The sequence below is a fragment of the Mesoplodon bidens genome (assembly GCF_964165515.1).
Source record: "Mesoplodon bidens genome assembly, chromosome: 8".
Taxonomy (NCBI): Eukaryota; Metazoa; Chordata; class Mammalia; order Artiodactyla; family Ziphiidae; genus Mesoplodon; species Mesoplodon bidens.
Genome location: NC_138165.1, coordinates 2,053,670 through 2,072,322, shown reverse-complemented (window position 1 = coordinate 2,072,322; position 18,653 = coordinate 2,053,670). Strand labels below are relative to the sequence as shown.

Genomic DNA, 18,653 nt, shown 5'->3' with positions numbered 1-18,653 from the left:
AGCCATTGCGCAACCCCTCCAGATATCCGTGGCTTTGGGAGTCACATGGCCTCGGCACAGCCAGCAGCCGGACCTTCCACGGGTGCCCAGAGTTGCGCAGTTATTTCTGAGGACTTGCAGTGCCCTCTGGGAAACAGGAGTGAGGGGTAAGAGGTGTTCTGTGTTTGGTGAGAACGCATCCGCCCATCCACTATGGGGAGAGAGAGAGAGGCCCTTCACTAGCGCAGAGAGGTTGGCAAGTAAAGTCAGTTTGCCTCTTTGGGTGGCAGATATACAGTCCATCAAAGAGTGAGCAAACACAACAGGCCCAGTCAGCACAAGGTACAAACCAAACAAAGTTAAACAATGCGTGAAGAGTTCATAATAGAAAAGAATAACTTTCTTCCCTCCTCCAGGGCAGTAACTTAATTCATTTAGGAGACTCCTTCTAGAAGTATTATATGTAATACAATTAATTTTTCATTGGCAAAATGAAACACATATTCGACTTCATCTTTTTTGTTCATAAGACTATATCCTACAGATTATACCTTATCACCATATATAGACTCATCCTTCTAGGGCTACACAGAATGAATATTATAAATGAATTAGTTATTTTATTTAACCAATTCCTCCACAAATGGACATTTGGGTTGTGTACAGTCTTTGATTTCTTTTTTTAACCACAGTGCCATGACAACCCTTGTAAGTAGGGTTTTGCATGCCTGTGTTTGTATACCTTTAGGATAAATTCCCCCAGAATTTAATTTCTGGGACCAAGAGTATATACATTTACAATGTTAGTAGATACTGAAAAATTACCCTCCAAAAGGTCACATGAATTTCTAACACTTACCGGTAGCCAGTGAAAACTGTTATTTCCCCACATCCTCATTCACACTGTGTGGTTTTTATCTTGGCCAATCTGATGAGTAAACCATGTTGTCACCTTTGAGTGTGCCCCTGTAATTACACGTGTTTTTGTACCTCTGTAAGATGTATTTGTTTTGCTGGGAAATACCTTGTATGGCCTTTGCCCACTTCCTACCAGGTCCCTAACCAGTGAGGAAACACGACCCAGAAGTTAAATGATGTGTCCTTTCTCTCATGATGAGTAAGAGGGTGGACCAGACCCCCACACTGGGCTGTGCTGTGGAGTCAGACCAGATGTGATCTCATCCCCAAAACTTACTGGCTTTGGGGAGGTGCATAGCACCTCGGAGCCTCAGTTTTCTCATCTGTAAGTGGGAAGGGTAACAGCGACTTGGCAGGAGTCACGCGATGAACGAGAGACTAAGGACCTGGCACTGCGCCCAGCGATAGTGTTATTTGCGGCTGTTGTTAAGAGAACTCATCAAAGCAAACCTGGCCTGCAGGTGCTAGTCATCTCCAGAGTCTCCCTAGCAGACGGCAGCTGGGTTTGCTTTGGATGATGTAAGAGCAACGTCAGTACCTCTATGCCGAGGCCTGTGGTCCAGCCTTGCATGGGTCACTCCTCTACAGCCTGGTCTCACAGGCATATTCTCCCCTGTTTTGCAGATGAAGCCCTGGAGGCTGGAGGATGATGACTTTCCCCAGAGCTCCCAGGTCCCGAGGGCACAGCCAGGCTGTAGACACAGGCTGTGAGACCCCAGAGCAACAGAGGCCAAACTAAGGGGGGGCGTTAGGGTGCATGTGGGCCTGCTGGCCCTGTGTGCCAGGTGGGGCCCTCTGCTGCCCACACACCGTGAGAACTGTGCCCAGGAAAGCATGGCTATGGCTTTGCACAGACACTCAGAGCCCGCTAACGACTCCACAGTTTTCCAGCCAGGCCTGTGGTCTAACCTTGGCCCGTGGCTGCCCACCATCACCCTCATCTCTGGGGTCGGGCCTGACCCACACGGGGCCACCTGGTGCCCTCCACCCTGCCTTCCACAGCTCGCTCAGTTTGGCATCCCCTAGGGCCCCTCTCTGTGCCTGGATCGCCCTGTCCCTCCAGCTTCACCCTCACGCCTGCCCGCTTCAGGCCCCTGGGCTCTCTGGGTACCACCCCCTGCACACATACACCTACTGGTCAGTTAAGGCCTCCCTGGGCCCTCCTGACACTAGAAAACCACCCACCCTGGCCCTGGGGACACTTTGCAGCCCCGACAGATTTCTGAGTCTGTCGCCTTCCAGGAATTCTGACTTCCAAGAAGCTCTGTGACCCCACCTGTCCCCCCGCCACTGGGGCCTAGCTCAGAGAGGTGCTCAGCCAGCAACCTGGACACGAACAGGTGGCTGCACAGACAACCCAAAGGCCAACACTTCCAGGCCCATGTCCGCGCCAAAGGCCAAAGGCCCCTTTTAAAAATCATCTGCTCAATAGCTCCTATTCCCAAACTTGGAGGGCAGTATAAAATAAATTGAAATGGACAAAGAGTCAAACCAAACCAGATTCTCAGAACATGCTGATAGGCCCCAGCCATCACCGCCTAGCTCTCCTTCCCGCTCAGCACTGATTGGGTATTTCATCTTCTTCCTCCTTCCCTCCCTCCCCTCCCCCTCCCGCCCTCCCCCATCTTTGCTTAGGGCTTCCTTCAGATCATTACAGTAATCTGAAACTCTGCAGGAACACCACTTCCTGCCCTTAGTCATTATACATTTTAATTTGGGCACATCCTTTCAGAAAGAACGTTAGCATGCAGCATCTTAGCCAATGGCAGATACTGTCAAGGGCCGGTTCTCTCTCACCCCAGCAAGAGCCTGAGCCCAAGATGCTAGGTCCCTTCACAGACTCAGACTCACACAGCTTCCCCCAACCCTCCCTCCAGCCACCGGAGAGCCTGTGTTCTGGTTCTCTGCGCTCACAGACGGCCACCCACCTGCCTCGCCCGGGGATGGGTGTCAGAGCATCATTGGCTGCCCACCTGCCTGACTCTGCAGCCCTGCCCTTGCTCCTGGCCCAACATCTTCTGCAGCTCTCATTCATGACTCTTTAGGACGGACGAATTGCTGGAGACTCAGCGTGGACTCCTCTGAGAGTTAAAAACTCCAGGGGGAGCCTAGTCCTTGGGAGCCCCCCACAATACTGTGAGATCCACCTCCTGGAGTTTGAGCAGGTGCCCACGGTAAATATCAGAGTAAAGTCTTCTTGAGCTTCCGGCAGGAAGGAAGGGACCAGTGCACCTGTTCTTACCAAAGCCTGGCCTCAGGGAAGCTAGTTAACCAGAGCCGAACCCGATGGGGTAGTATCAGAGCATAACTGACCTGGGGGAAGGAAAATACCCAACTCCAGCTCACTGTAGCTATCTGGGCCCACCTGCAAGGAGAGAAAAACACGGAGGAACACTTGTGAAGTCCACACTCCAGAGGGATGGGCTACAGATCTCATCCTAGGACCATAGGGCGCTTCCCTCCCCCACACCTCGCCACCCCGGTACAATAGGTCCTTTTATCCAGTATAGGACACCTGACTGCCAAGAAAAATTACAAGACATACTAGAAGGCAAAACACACAGTCTGAAGAGACATTGTCAGAACCAGAGCCAGACATGGCAGAGGTGTGGGAATTATCAGACTGGGAATTTACAACAACTGGGATGAGGAACTCTTTATGATGCTTTTATTATAGTCCCTGTCTTGTATCTGCCACATATCCCTTCTCTTATTGCCAAAACATTGTGGTCAGCATACTCTCTGGGGCTCAACGGACACGCCTGTGACCCCTGCCAGGTCTCTGAGGGAAGGAGGCTCGCATCTGGGGGCCCTTGGGAGGGACAAGCTCTCGGCAAGGTTGCCCCATCATCTCACTGCACCCGCCACACCTGATGGAGGCATTTTAGCTCCACTGTGATGGATAGACTGGCATGCCACTTGCAGGGGGCACAGCTGGGACCTCCTACCCTCCTTCTCCTTCATACAATGCCCACTTTTATGAGGGTTCATGTATGTGGCTGCCAGCTGACCCTGGGCCCCAGCACTCCCCCCTTGGACCCTGGAATGGAGAGTCGTCCTATTTTACCCATAGCTATGGGCACATGTATTCTCAGCAGTGTCTTAAAGTGGAGGGAATTGTGGTTTGCCAGATCAAAACCGGGTAAACAATCCTGCCTGCCTGCCTTTTGTGTTGGATTCCGGTCTGTGACCTCTGTGTTCACCAGGCAGCGAAGTCCACTGGCTATGAAAGGCCCTTTCGCTTGAGATGCTCCCCAAGCACTCTCACTGGAACCGTACACAATACACACGGCCTTTAGCAAGCAGGGGCTTCAAGCTCAGTTCCCCCTGCTGTACTTTTTGAAGACATTTAGTACAAATACACTTGGCCTCAATTGGCTAGTGTTGAGGAGGTTAGAATACCAGCTTTAGAGCTCAGGATTTGGTCTGGAATGTGGACCAGCTCTGACCTGGCCGTGGCCTTGAACATGGCGCCAGCCCCTTGGCGTCTCAGCTCATAGATAAAACTTCTAGTATAGTGCCTGGTCCGAGTTCACCACTGCCCCTGCCTGAGGGCTTGAGGGTGTCCTCAGTGAGTTTGGGCTCACTCCCCACCGCCCAGCTCCCTCTGCATGCCCTGCTCCTGTCCCTGTTTGCTCATTTGCCACTGAAAATAATACCAAGGACAGGAGGCACAGTCCGCCCTGGTCCTTGGGTTCCAGGTGGGCAAGGCCCTCAGACCCAGCAGGGGAGCTGCCTTTGCAATAACCCTGGGATGCTGTTCCCTTCTGAGCTAGGACGGCTGCCTCCGAGACGTCTGTTCCTTCCTGCATTTATCAGAGTGGGCAAGGTGGTCGGAGAGCAGCGGAGAGCATGTGTCCTCTCCCACCAGCTATGTGACTTTCAGCAAACCTTTTACTCTCTGCAGTTCAGTCTCCTTACCTGGTCCCCAAGGAGGACCACACTTGCTCCCCCAGCCTCACCTGAGCACCAGCCCCTTAACAATAAGGGTCTCAGCTGTCTTGGGGAAGAATAGCCTCCTTAAAAACACTCGTGGATCAGCTCGGTGCTTTGTGACCACCTAGAGGGGTGGGATAGGGAGGGTGGGAGGGAGGGGATATGGAGATATATGTACATGTATAGTTGATTCACTTTGTTATACAGCAGCAGCTAACGCACCATTGTAAAGTAATTATATGCCATTAAAGATGTTAAAAAAAATGAATGAATGGATGGATAGATGGAGGAATGGATGGATGGATAGATAGATGGATAGGTGGATGGATGGATGGAGGGACAGAGGGAGGGACAGAGGGAGGGATGGAGGGAGAGATGGAGGGATGTGCAGGTCCAACCATTGTAGACAAGCCTGGTCTACACAGAGAGTACTGTCGGTCCCATATTCACCGGGGTCCTCTCCCAATCCTGTGTAAGCCCTGCCCCCTCGGTGGCCCACAGTGGCCTCTGGCTCAGCCCACTGACCTTTCCCCACCTGGCATGCCTTGTGCACCCCAACCTGTGTGCACATGGGGCCCCTTCCCTCCCATCTGGCCCGCAGATGCTCCATCTTTCAGTGTCCTCTCTCACCAGCGTTTTTCTCTTTCCCTTGACGCTGCCATTGGATGGGTGCAGAGCTGGGCTTCCCCTCTCTCCTTGGAGGGGCCCCTTCTCTCCCTTTCCAGCCTCTTCCCCGTGCTCGAACTCCTGCGAGGAAGCCGGGCCTTCTCTCCTTCCATCGTGCCATGGGACTGACTTGTCATTCGAATGGCCCTCCTTCAGCTTCTGCCAAAGTTCTCATTTTAATGAATTCATTTCAGCTTTGGCTGGAAATCCCAAGCTGTCATTTTTTTTTAAATTTTACAGTCTTTTTTTTTCCTTTTCTACAAATTCTGTAAAGTATCCTGACCGACTGTCTCCCTGACTCAAAGCGTAGAAAGTCGGCTGCGCTCTACTTAAGTTATCTCATTTCACCCTCTAGCAGCCCTACGGCAAGTATTTTTATCTCCATTTTGCATGTGATGATTCAGAAACTCAAGAGGCAACGTGCATTGCCGACAGCCGAGACCCCTCACTCGTGCACAGCAGGTGTTTCTAGGAGGGGCTTAGCCGGGGCCACCTCACACATCAGGCACAACTCTTAGAGCTTTTAGAGAACCACAAAAAAACTTTGGTTCTTTTAAAATCAAACGGGAAAAAATGAACTTTTAAGACTAAACCTTGCATTTGTCTTTATATCAATGCCGCTCTAAAATACAATTGTTAATATCTGGGGGGAGAAGAGACCAGGAAGGCGGAGCACCCAGGCCCACGAAGGCCATCCTGTGGCCTTGGCTTAGCCCATCCAGGCCCCGGGGCTGGGTGCCCACTGGTCCCTGCACGGCCCGGCCGCTCTCCCTGCCCAGCGCCCAGAGCCCTGGCCCTCCTCTGCGTGGCTTCCATCTCGAATCCGCACCCTCCCCCAGCCCCAGCAGTGCTGCCCAGCCCAACCACGGCAGGACCCCTGGGCTGGGCAGCTGCAGTGTCTGCCCTGTGCCTGCTCTTTGCCTTTACCCTCAGGAGATTGCGAGAATCCAAAGGAAATGCGTGAGGATACCCAGGGCTCGCTCTCTCTCTCTCTCTCTCTCTCTCTCTCTCTCTCTCTCTTTTTTTCTTGGCCACGCAGCAGGCAGGATCTTACCTATCTCTATCTCTATCTCTATCTCTATCTATCTCTGTCTCTATCTCTATGTCTATCTCTGTATTTCTCTTATCCTCTTGCGTTTTTAAGCGAGGAAGTTAGGCTATTCTTCACTTCAAAGTTTAAGAGTAAGTTTCCTTTGCCCTGTTTCATTATGAAAGAAGCAATTCCTGTTCACTGTACAATTATATATACAAGACCAAGAAGAGGGATATAGGAAGATTCTCTCTAGAGCAGAGGTGACTTTCAGGTACCCGTGGGATAGCCAGGTGACAGCTGGAAGGCAGTTCAGAAAGAGACCCAGACAGAGATAAGGACGGAGGACCTCAGTGTACAGAGGCCACACAGCGAGGGGCCCGGGGGGAGCCACGAAGAGCCTGCTGAGGTCACACTGATCTCTCTGGATGGTGGATCTCAGCACAGGTGCAGAGGCGGTGTGGGGGGTGCTCTTGGCCACACCTGGGGAGGATACACATGGTACCTTGTTCAACCGGAAGATGTTACCTGGATGTAGCTATTATTACTCCAGAAATAGATATTATTAGCTCCATGGAGATATGAAAACTGGGTTTCAAAGGGGTTATTCCCCCAGGGCCTCACTGGGCATCACTGGCACTGTCCAGCCTCGAGCCAGGTGTTCCTTCTGCCTCTGGGATGAGGCAGCCCCCGTGCTGGGAGGGGTTTGCCCACGATCCCCCGCCCCTCTGCGCAGCTCCACGTGGCCCTCAGGTCACTCTTCTGCCTCAGAAGAAAAGGCTATTCTTTATCCACCCCACCCCGGGCCACTTGTGCCGGCTCCCCTCTCCTCTGCTGGCCCCCACCTGGCAGCCCAGCAGCTGCTGATGAAAGGCCCACAAGGGCTGGGCTGTGACCGGGCAAGTGCAGCCAGCTGAGGCCAACCCACACACAGTTCCCACTCTTCCCCAGGGAGGCAACGGGCAGCTGCCTCTCAGGGTCACTGCCAGGGCACCAGGAGAGAATAACGCCTCCACCAATTCCTGGCCAATTTCTGGAATGCCTCCGCCACAGACCCACCCCTGGGCTGGCAGCATTGTCTTTTGTTGAAGTATCGCCCGTCACAGGACCATTCCTGCACTGTGTGTTCTCCTCTGCTAGGCACTTTCAGATCTAGTTCCCTTCTTCATTCAAGAGTCACTACTGGCTGTTTATCCATTCTCTATATACAAGCTTACATTGGCTCACCCCAACCTCCCAGTCCATCCCTCCCCCAACCCCCTCCCCCTTGGCAACCACCAGTCTGTTCTCCCACTGTATACCACAGAGAACTATATTCAGTATCCTATGGTAAACCATAATGGAAAAGAATATTAGAAAAGGAATATATATATATATATATATATATATATGTATAACTAATTCACTTTGCTATACAGCAGTAATTAACACAACCCTGTAAATCAACTATACTTCAATAATAAATAAAATGAAAAAGAAAGAGGCACCACTCGCCTTCTCTGATAGGTGAATAAAGCAAAGCTCAGAGAAGTTAGGAGAGTTTACACAGCCAGCTGTAATGCATGGAGTGCGGGTCTCTGCTTCCCTTGGGGGTGCACTGTTTCTGCCATGGAGACTCACTCAGCAGGTTCTTAAGTGGGGACAGGATGGGGTGGTGTGGAGGAGCTAATGCTGGGACTGCAGAGTCACCAAAAGGAATGAAAGCCACCCATCCCTCAATCTCCCAAATCAGTGGCTTCCCACCTGGGGTCCCCACCCCGAAAAACACACACGTTAAAAAACGATGTCACAGCTACAAATCTCCACTGCAATTCTTTTCAGAAGAAATGACATTTCTACAAAATAAATTCTTAGATGAAGTCTGGAAATATGAAAGCAATAAATACCCATCTGTTATAGTGGAGTGGGGGAGAAGAGGCCTGGTGACCCCACTCCACGGCCCCCTTGTGATGGTCACTCTCAAGTCGTCGCTGGACACTGAGGGCTTCACGTAACCTAATTTGCAGGCTCCTAGCTGGTGCCTCCCAGGACGGTCAACTGATGTCCGGTCACTATTCGTCGTCAGTGATGGTGCTTTGGGGCTTGCATCTCAGAGGATCCTTCCGTATTAGACATTTCCATCACATGAAGCCGTAAAATGCCTTCACTGTGGTCCAATTATTTGCCTACAGCCAGACTGCAGTGTACACCCAGCTGTCAATCACTTTACCAATTAATTCCCTGAGAGAGGTTCTTATCAAACTTTAAGAGTCCATGAAGAAAATCTGAAAAGTTAGAAACTAGATGGATAATTCCATTAGGGAAACAACTTATCCACAAATGTTTACTAACCACTGTGTACATCCGTGGTTCATCAACAGAAATTCATAGGCTTACGATGTGTCCGTCTTGTCATCTGTCCTATGGATGCAGGAGGAGACAAAGAAAGTCTAAGAAAAGATCCCTGCCCTCAAAGCATCGTTGGGCTTCTTGGGGCAGCAAGACACACATCATGACAGGAATAAAAAGCATCCCATCCTCCTAGTGAGAAATTACTTATCACAGGAATTCAGGTTTCAGATCGAATTACCTGTGTCTTTTTGATATTTAAAGAAGATATCTAGATATTTAAAGAATAACTTAAAGTAAGATAACTTCTCAAATATAAATTGCTATCTAAAACTAGTTAATATTGATAGCTGATATTAAATTATGGTGAATTTCTCCTTAAACAGATGTAGGTTTATCTTGTTGAATTAAGACTTTGTACTCGAAGAAGTTGTCAGTGACCTGTCAACTGAAAAAAAAGGCACAACCGGGACTTCCCTGGCGGCACAGTGGTTAAGAATCCGCCTGCTAATGCAGGGGACATGGGTTCGAGCCCTGGTCCGGGAAGATCCCACATGCCGTGGAGCAACTAAGCCCGTGCACCACAACTACTGAGCCTGCGTGCCACAACTACTGAAGCCCATACGCCTAGAGCCTGTGCTCAGCAACGAGAGACCACCACGATGAGAAGCCCATGCACCACAACAAAGAGTAACCCCTGCTCGCCATAACTAGAGAAAGCCCATGCATAGCAACAAAGGCCCAATGCAGCCAAAAAAATAGATTAAATAAAATAAATAAATTTATTAAAAAATAAAATTTTAAAAAATGCGCAACCTAAAATTTGAGAGTCATGTTTTATTCAGTGGACAAATCTGAGGACTTAAGCCCAGGACACAGTGTTCAGATAATTCTGAGAAACTTTTCCAAAGAGACAAGGTGGGGAGCCAGGATATATAGGAGTTTTTGCAACAAAAGACCAGGTAGTCAGAACATCAAAAGGTTACTGTTAATAAGAGAAAAGCAGATATCTCATGTTAATGAACTTAGTGCTTTTCTATGTATGGGAAGATGCAAGGGTCTGGGCTCACTGAAATCATTCCTTGGATACGCACCTCAGCTCTCTGGGGCCAGCATCCTGTGCTTCTCATCCTGAGTCTCCTCAGGGTGCATCGCTGCGGGTGGCTGCAGTAGCTGACTGCTGGATGGTGGGCATCCTGTTCCATCCTGAGTTCTCTCAGGGCTCACTGCCTGTAATGTGATGGTTTGATGGCTGCAGCATCCTCTGTTTACTGATAAGACAGGCAATATTTAGTTCACAGACCAATGCTGATTGTTGAGAATGTTCTAACTCTGGGAAATGACTTAAGTCAAGACAAGTTGCAAGGATGTAAAAATACAAAAAGTACTGCAAGTATACGGGGTACCTGCTGTGAGCATGGATGGTCTGGTGTGTCATACACGCTGAGCAAATGTTGGTTCGAAGTGTTTGTTCCTCGTCACCCTCATCCCCCACTGTGAGTTGGGTCTGTGGATGGAGCCTCCATCTTCCAGATGCAGGACAGGCTGGGAGTGGCAGGGCTGTTATTTGAACCCAGATGCTCCAACCCTGAGGCTGTCTTTTAAGCCCTGCTCACCGCCACCATTTGTATGGGTAGGAAATGGGGAGTTTCAAAGGGGAACAAAATTCTCTTTCACAGGAGTAAAAGAAAGTTGGTTCCAATGCACTTTTAAACTACACTTATTTATATCAGGCTTTGGTCACCACCCCTAGGTCATTTCCTATTAAGAATCTTGGAGCTTCTGAAAAGATCTTCTGGAACATGCTATTTTTAAAGAACTCAATTGAGTGAAATGATGTTTGTCACTCACTGAAAAAGCAAACAATACTAGAGAAAGTCAGAATACATCTTTGAGGACAATGCAGTCAAAGGCAGATGAAATCCATGATTTCTCTTCCTAGTTCAGACACCCTGGAAGGCTGTGCTTCCCGCACAAGGGCACTTCAGGGCTGTTTATTTCCTGAGGCTCCAGCCTATGGCCAAATCTTCACCATCCTCTGTGCTTTTGGTAAAAGCCATGGGGTCACACTGCCCTGAAGGCACAGTTATCTGAGTTCCTGCCCTCCTTGCCCTGGGGCTCTGGGAACAGAGGCCTGACTGTCCACCCAGATAAAAGGCTGACCTCTCACTGTCCTGCCTCCTGCCCAGGGGCCCCATGGTTCTCCTTTGAGCTCCCTTGAGTGGGGTCCTCCCTGAGCAGAGCGTGGGAGTTCTCCTCTGACTCGGCTTCTGACGTCTCCTGAGCCAACTAGCTCCACTCAGGGACCCTTGTACCACAGCAGGACGCTGCCCAGACCTCCTCTGGCCTCCCTGGAGCAAGCCCTTGGTCTAGCCAGGCTGTGACCACTTGGATAGGCCATTTGTCTTGTTCTGAGACCTGACATCTCAGGGCTCAGGATTCCCTGGAGAGGCTCTCTATGACGGGGCCTTGCCAGTCAGTGCAGTCAGCCAGGGGAGGTACCCAGGGCCCAGTCGGAGAGGCCCGGGCCGCAGCCCTCATCAGCAGAGATGGCCTCAACCCCGTGCAAGGTTTAAAGCCCATGCCACCTCTCCAACCACTGTCTAAACCCCACCACAAACCAGTGCAGGTGAACTTGGGATGGTGACTTCACCCTCTTTGGCTTCCACTACCCTGGTGCCTGCATCCTCTCAAACGCATGGGGTGTTCAAGATGCAGTGAGCCCTGGGTGTGGCCAGACTCTGGAATCTATATAAAGTGGCCATAGTAGTGGACAGTGGCCTGCGTTCTAACAGCTAATGATCACACAGGTTGAAAGTATAGGCTGCGAGTGTGACAGACCTGGGTTCAAGGTGCAGGTCGGCCACTCAACGGCTCCATCCCCGTGGGCACCTTAAATGAGAAGATGTAGGTAAAGGCCCAGGCCGAGCAGGGGGCAAGCACAATGCAAATGTTAGCCTGAGAGGGAAGAGAGAGACTCAGTGACACAGAGACTGAAGCCAGGGGTCTGCAAACAAAGGCCCACAGGCCAAATCCACTTGCCACCTGTTTTTATAAGTAAAGTTGTATTGCAACACAGCTACACCCAGTTGTTTGCACGTGTCCATGACTGCTTTCATGGGACAATGGCAGAGTTGTAGCAGAGACCACATGGCCCACAAAGCCTAAACTATTTACTATGTGGTCCTTTATTTAAAATGTTTTCTGACCTCTGTCTTGAACCAACAGGAACATCTCCAATGGCTCGACTTCTAGGCCTAGAGCCTACCTGGCCCCATTGCACCTCTCTCTGGGGAAACCATAGCCTCATGGGTGGATGAGAAGCCACGGAAAAAAGACCTGCAGCTGAGGCCAGGGACCAGGCAGCAGCCAGGGAGGCCCAGCAGACCAGGCCCAGCTCTCACCTTGGTGCAGATGGAGTGTCTCATTTCCCTGACCTGATCCACCCAGGCTGCCAAAGGGAGGATCCCTCTCCTGGCCTTCACCTTCTCTTGACCTCTTGTCACCCCCTCTGTAGACACAGGCAGCCGGGCCTCTCCTGCTGCCCTGGAGAAAATCCTCACCCCAACTAGGCAGGTGTAGGAGAAAAGGCCACACACCAGACAGGCTCTCCCTGGACCAGCCATCTCTCCCCTCTTCATTCAGAAAACAGGGCTTCTCACTAGGACCCAGACTGGTGTTGGGCCAGGAGCATTGCCCTGAACTTTTTTTTTTTTTTTTTACTTTTTATTTTATATTGGAGTATAGTTGATTAACAATGTTGTGTTAGTTTTAGGTGTACAGCAGAGTGCTTCAGTTATACATGTATCTCTTCTTTTTCAAATTCTTTTCCCATTTAAGTTGTTACATACTATTGAGCAAAGTTCCCTGTACTATACAGTAGGTCCCTGTCATTTATCCATTTTAAATACAGCAGTGTGTACATGTCAACCCCAAACTCCCAATCTATCCCTCCCCCTTACCCTTCCCTCCTGGTAACCGTAAGTTCATTCTCTAAGTCTGTGAGTCTGTTTCTGCTTTGTAAATAAGTTCATTTGTATCATTCTTTTTTTTAGATTCCTCATATAAGTGATATCATATGATATTCGTCTTTCTCTGACTGACTTCACTCAGTATAATAATCTCCATGTCCATCCACGTTGCTGCAAATGGCATTATTTCATTCTTTTTATGGCTGAGTAGTATTCCATTGTGTGTGTGTGCGTATGTGTGTGTACCACATCTCCTTTATTCATTCCTCCGTTGATGGGCATTTAGGTTGTTTCCATGTCTTGGCTATTGTGCAAAGTGCTGCTATGAACGTTGGGGTGCATGTATCTTTTCAAATTAGAGATTTTGTCTTTTCTGGGTATATGCCCAGGAGTGGGATTGCTACAGATGGCGTTATTTCATTCTTTTTTATGGCTACTATTCCATTGTATATATGTACCACATCTTCTTTATCAAACTTATTGACATCTCTCCACATCTCAGGAGGTTATTATCCCTCTTTTCAGATTGTATATGGAGTCTCGGGGGGGGGAAAAGTGTGTCCACACCTCACCAGTTATAAAACAGTGGATCCTGAGTTCAACCGTAGTCTCCCTGAGTCTACACCCATGCTCTGTGCCTCTGCCGCCGGCACCAGCAAGCTTTTAGCTCAGGAGTCACAGTCCATGGGCCTGCTGAGTGTCAGGCCCTGGGGATATGACAGTGGGCAAACCAACAGCCATCCCCAAAGGGAGCTTATGTTCTAGTGCGGATGGACACATGGATACAAGACAAGTGGGAAGAATGCTCAGTAGGTGAGATGGTGCTAAGTGAAGGGAGGATGATCAGGCCAGGAAACGAGAGAGGGTGGAGGGACGAGAGGGGGTGCCATTTTAGAGAGAATCTTCACTGGGTAAGGTGATGTTCAGGAAAGACCTGAAGGAAGCCAGGGAGCCAAACACAGGAATATCTGAGAGGAGGCACAAGAGGCAGAGAGCACAGCACATGCAAAGGCCCTGCGGTAGGCGCAGGCTTGGCCTGATCAAGGAACGGACAGAGGCCAGTGCCCTGAGGAGAGGAGAGTGGAAAGTGGTAACTAGGAGATGAAGTCAGACAGATAAGGCAGCAGAGGGACGATGGGACTGTGTCCCAGTACCCGCTGTAGCACCTTCCTGAGTCTCCCCTGCCAGAAGGCTTCTAACCCCGAGAGAGGAGCCCTTCAGCATCTCCGCTAACACTCTAGCAAGTCCCTGAGTGAGCTGTGACAAGGGTTGGAGCTGAGAGGGAGGGAAGAGGATGGCAGAGAACTCCCAAGGGGTGCCTGAGAGGCAGGGGGAGACGGGGGGACTTCACCAAGTACCCCGTTTGCTCTCAGCTGCCCTGAAAGACGCCTCAGATGCAGGCACACGTGTGCATACACACACATACACACACACACAGAGGCCGGCTTTCAGAGCCTCTCTGAAACTGCTAGTTGCATCTTTCATGTAGAGCTTTTCCACAGGACCGTGCCGGACTCTACAGAGAATGAGTGTGGATGTGGGGTCCCCAGTACCTGCTGTCACAGGCACTCCGGACCCTTGGGGACCAGCTGGGAGCATGAAGAGACGGTACAGAGCCCCACCCAGAGCCAGAGGGGGGGTGCGTTTGTCCCTCCCCTGCAGCTCTGAGCCCACGTAAGCCCTGGGGACGCAGCCCAGCAGAGGGCATGGAGCAGCTCCCAGGGGTGGAGGGTCTGGCCCAGCAAGGGTGGAGAAGAGAACCAGGAAAAGGCGTGGACAAGGGTGGTCTAGAGCCCCAGGCTCCTGGGGCCCATGCTGCCACCTACCTGGGGAAGGAGGTCCCCACAGACCCCTCAGCCTCCCACAAAAGACACAACTGGCAATCCCAGAGAGGCTTCTGAAAGCCGGCCTCTGTCCGTGTGTGCACACGTGTGCCTGCATCCCCAGCGGGATGAAAGAACAGCCTAGAAACACAGGCTCTTTCTCCCTGAGATCGGAGAGGTGGCCGCACAGGCTCCTACAGCTCAGGTTGGAAGCCAAGACTCTACCGCCTGTCTCTCTGCAGCCCCTATGTCACAGGCACAAATTAATACAACTCTCTGCAGAGGCAGGTCCCTCCAGCAGCCAGGTTCATAAGGCAGGAATGGAGGTTGAGAGATTATTCTCATCTGCTTTATATTTACACACTGTTGTGTTTAGTCTTCCGAGCAGCCCCGGGAGCCGTCCAGTTAAGTGACCAGGGCCGCGTAAACACGACCCAGGAGCTCATCCTGGGCGCCTCTGGTCCTCGGATAACATGATCCCAGCACGAGAATCCAGGTGCTACTCAAGTGACTGGCTTCTCACCTCCACGAACAGCCCTGCTGGAAGTCGGGCCACCGGGCACCCGTTTGTACTCGGAACTGCTCACACGTACCAAGGCAGGAGCCCATTTCTTATCTCGCCAGGTCCTCACGGCAGCCTGATACTGGCCGGAGGGCGTGGAGAGGGTGTGGAGAGGGCGTCAGCATGTCCTGAGTCTCTCTAAGCCAAGGTGCCAGGGCGGGCTGTCCATGTGCCCACTGGGGAGGGGAGTGCTCTTATGCACCACTTAAAAGAGGGATCGGGGTATCACACAACTCGGTATCCTGAGTGTTCCTGGAAAGGGGATAAAGTGACTGTCCCGAGGCCACACCTGTTGGTGTGGCAAATGGCAGAGGCAAGCCCACATCCAGGTGTCATTCGATTCCAAACTCTGCACCTGACAGGCTCACCTACAGGCAGGCAGTAGCCTCGCCCCATGATGCCCTGCGCTTTATGTACTACAAACCTAAGGGGCTTTTGTACCCAGTCCTAAAAAGGAATGAAATACTGCCATTTGCAGCAACACGGACGGACCTAGAGATTATCACACTAAGTGAAGTCAGACAGAGAAAGGCAAATATCATATGATGTTGCTTATATGTGGAATCTAAAAAAAAAGAAAAAGATGCAAGTGAACTTATTTACAAAACAGAAATAGACCCACAGACAGAAAACAAACTTATGATTACCAAATGGGAAAGGGGGGAGGGATAAATTAGGAGTCTGAGATTAACATATACACACTCCTATATATAAAATAAACAATCAATAAGGACCTACTGTATAGCACAGGGAACTCTACTCAACATTTTGTAATAACCTATAAGGGAAAATCTGGAAAAGAATTTATATATATACATATATATATATATATATATATATATATATACATATATATATATATACACACACACACACATATACATACATATAATAACTGAATCGCTGTTCTATACACCTGAAACCAACACAACACTGTAAGTCAACTCTGCTTCAATAAAAATATAAAATCTAAGAGGATAAATGCTTCACGCTTAAGCCTGCCCCCCCCCCACAACACACACAGGTGGGGAGACCTGGCCGGCAGCACCCTCAGGGAGCCCACCTCTTTGCTTTCAGCTCAGGTCCCCCCTCGCTCCTGAGCGGGGTCTCCCGGGGTGCTGCCCTGTACCAGCAGCGCACATAGCTTGGCTGTGTCTGCGTGCAAAGGCGTTGTATTTCTTCCCGCTTTTTTTTTCCTTCCCTTTATTCACGCTGATGGAAACGGCTCCTTCACCCAAGGTCTGCCTCTGATAAGGCTCCCAGCGGTTTCAAGGAAGCAGAGCTGAGTTTCTTATCAGGCAGCAGCAGGGGATCTGGTGCCAGCACTGGGCGGGCCTGGTGCTGATAAAATGGTCCTGGGCCCAGCGCTCACCAGATGCTTTCTCAACCTGCCCCCAGGGCCCAACCTGTCAGAAGTGCGGGCAGTGAGACCCAGGAGGCTTCTTTGCTTTCTTAGACATGAGAGCTGACTTCCAGTGACCACAGGCCACAGGACCTGATGGGGAGCAAATAGGGACAAAGTTTTGGCGTGGAGGCTGATGGGGGGAAAGGGCCTCAGGAGGTCTTAGGGCTCTGGACATGGCAGTGGGAGTCGGCTCCTCCCAGGGGCATATCGGGATCAAGTGTGTGGTTTGAGCCCTTCCCTCTGAGGCGCTGCTGTTCCCAATAAGACACTGAGACTAGGAAAGGGGTGCGGGGGTGGGGGGTGTTAAGGCATTTGGTCTAATGTGGTGTGATCAGGTTTGAAGCAGGATTGCAGCCCCCAAAGCTCAGGCTGCCCACCCTGCTCCTGGAAACTCTGATTTGAAGGAGATCAAGGAGCTCACCCCTCCTCCGACCCTCCACACACACCACTGGAAGACAGAAATTCTACCTTCAAACGTTAACTTCTTTTCCTTTAAGCTTGGGTCAATGTTAAACTTCCTTGTCCTTAGAGTAGGACAGACTGGGCTAGCTGACTGTTTTGTAAAAAGTGACTTGGCCTTTCTGACCTCAGTTGTCCCATCTATAAAATGGGCTGGTCATCCCTGTGTCCAGTGCCCTGCTGGGAGCACTCAGGATTTCACAGGTGGAGGGCATCTCACCATGACTGGCCACCAGGGTCCGCCCTACATTGGAAGGCAGGGCCAGGGCCAGGCAGCAGGGTCAGCAGTAGAGCCTTAGTCTGGGTTTGAATCCTGCCTCTGTCCTTGGCTAAAGTCTCTGAGCTTCAGTCTTTTCATATTTAAAGCAAGGATGGAAATGCCCAGTTGTCCGGGGGAGTTCAGCTCACGAGAGGTACTTGTGATTTGTGGCTGTCCCATGAGAGCGGGTCTTGAGTGAGAAGCGTCTTGACTGTGAGATGACGTGAGTGAAGCCCCAGCACAGAGCAGACCCATAAAAAGCAGTGGCAGGAACCCAGCCGGTCTCCTGGCTGCCCTCTGCTCCAGGCCGTTACGCACATGGATGCATACAGGGCTAAAGGTCCCTCCAAGACCCGGTGGAGACAGTAGCCTTCCATGCAGGGTGGTCAGGCAGGGCCACCTGGCCCCATGGGCCAGTGACTGGAGGTGCAGCCACCGAGGGGGCCCGCAGGATGGGTGCAGAGGGGTGCAGCTGCCTTCAGATGATTTGCAGGAGTGTTGTCAAAGCAAACGTCGTGGAAAGGAATGGCGGCATTGCTGGGCAGAGCAGCTCCTGCCTTTTTAGGCCCTAAAGCAGGACCATGAGGGTGGTCGGCCCTGAGATGGACAGGGCCTGAGAGGCCTGAGATTAGACCTGAAATATCGAAAAAACAGCCTTCCCAGACAGCAAGGCTGACAAACGCTGAAAGCCAGAGAAAGGGCCGGCTGAATGGCAGGGCAGGAGGGCCAGCCAGGGTGGCTGCTCACGTGAGCTGGTGTCGGGGGAAGAAGCAGTGGGGCCCCTCAAATCTCTCTCCCGAAACCAGTCAAAGCATCCATGGGTAATCACGAGAACCAGAGGACCAGCATGTGTAAATGTTCTCTGCAGTGTGGGGAGATAAAAGCAAGCACCTGCCACCTAGTAGGTGCTCAGTTCAGTTTGGTTGGTTTAGCAATCACTGCACACTCCTGCTTTTGTAACTACTCATCTGGATGATTTTTACGGCTGCATTTCACTGGACCACTGGGAGGAGCTTTTACTTAGTAAGCTTCTGATGACCACCTTCTATGTGCCGGTCACCTTGCAAAATGCCAGACACCAATAGGAAGATGCCACAGCCCTCCCGGTACCCCAGAGTTATTTTGATATGTTTGATGAGCTTGTCCACAGAAACAGGAGGTCACTTCCCCCTGGAAGGTCAGAACAGACACCCTCCATGGGTGGGGTTGGACCAGAGTGGATTGACGTGTGGACATTCACCAGATAAGCCAGGTGGAGTGGACATTCCAGGCAGAAGGCACAGCATGAGCCAGTACCTGGGGGTGTAAAACAGAATT

At 50.9% G+C, this 18,653-nt stretch overlaps 1 protein-coding gene across 1 annotated transcript in view; it reads left to right on the top strand.

Annotated features, from left to right (window-relative positions):
• The window catches only part of GYPC (glycophorin C (Gerbich blood group)), a 44,663-nt gene that overhangs the window by 2,472 nt on the left and 23,538 nt on the right, over positions 1–18,653 (top strand). The gene's annotated exons all lie outside the window — the stretch shown is intronic.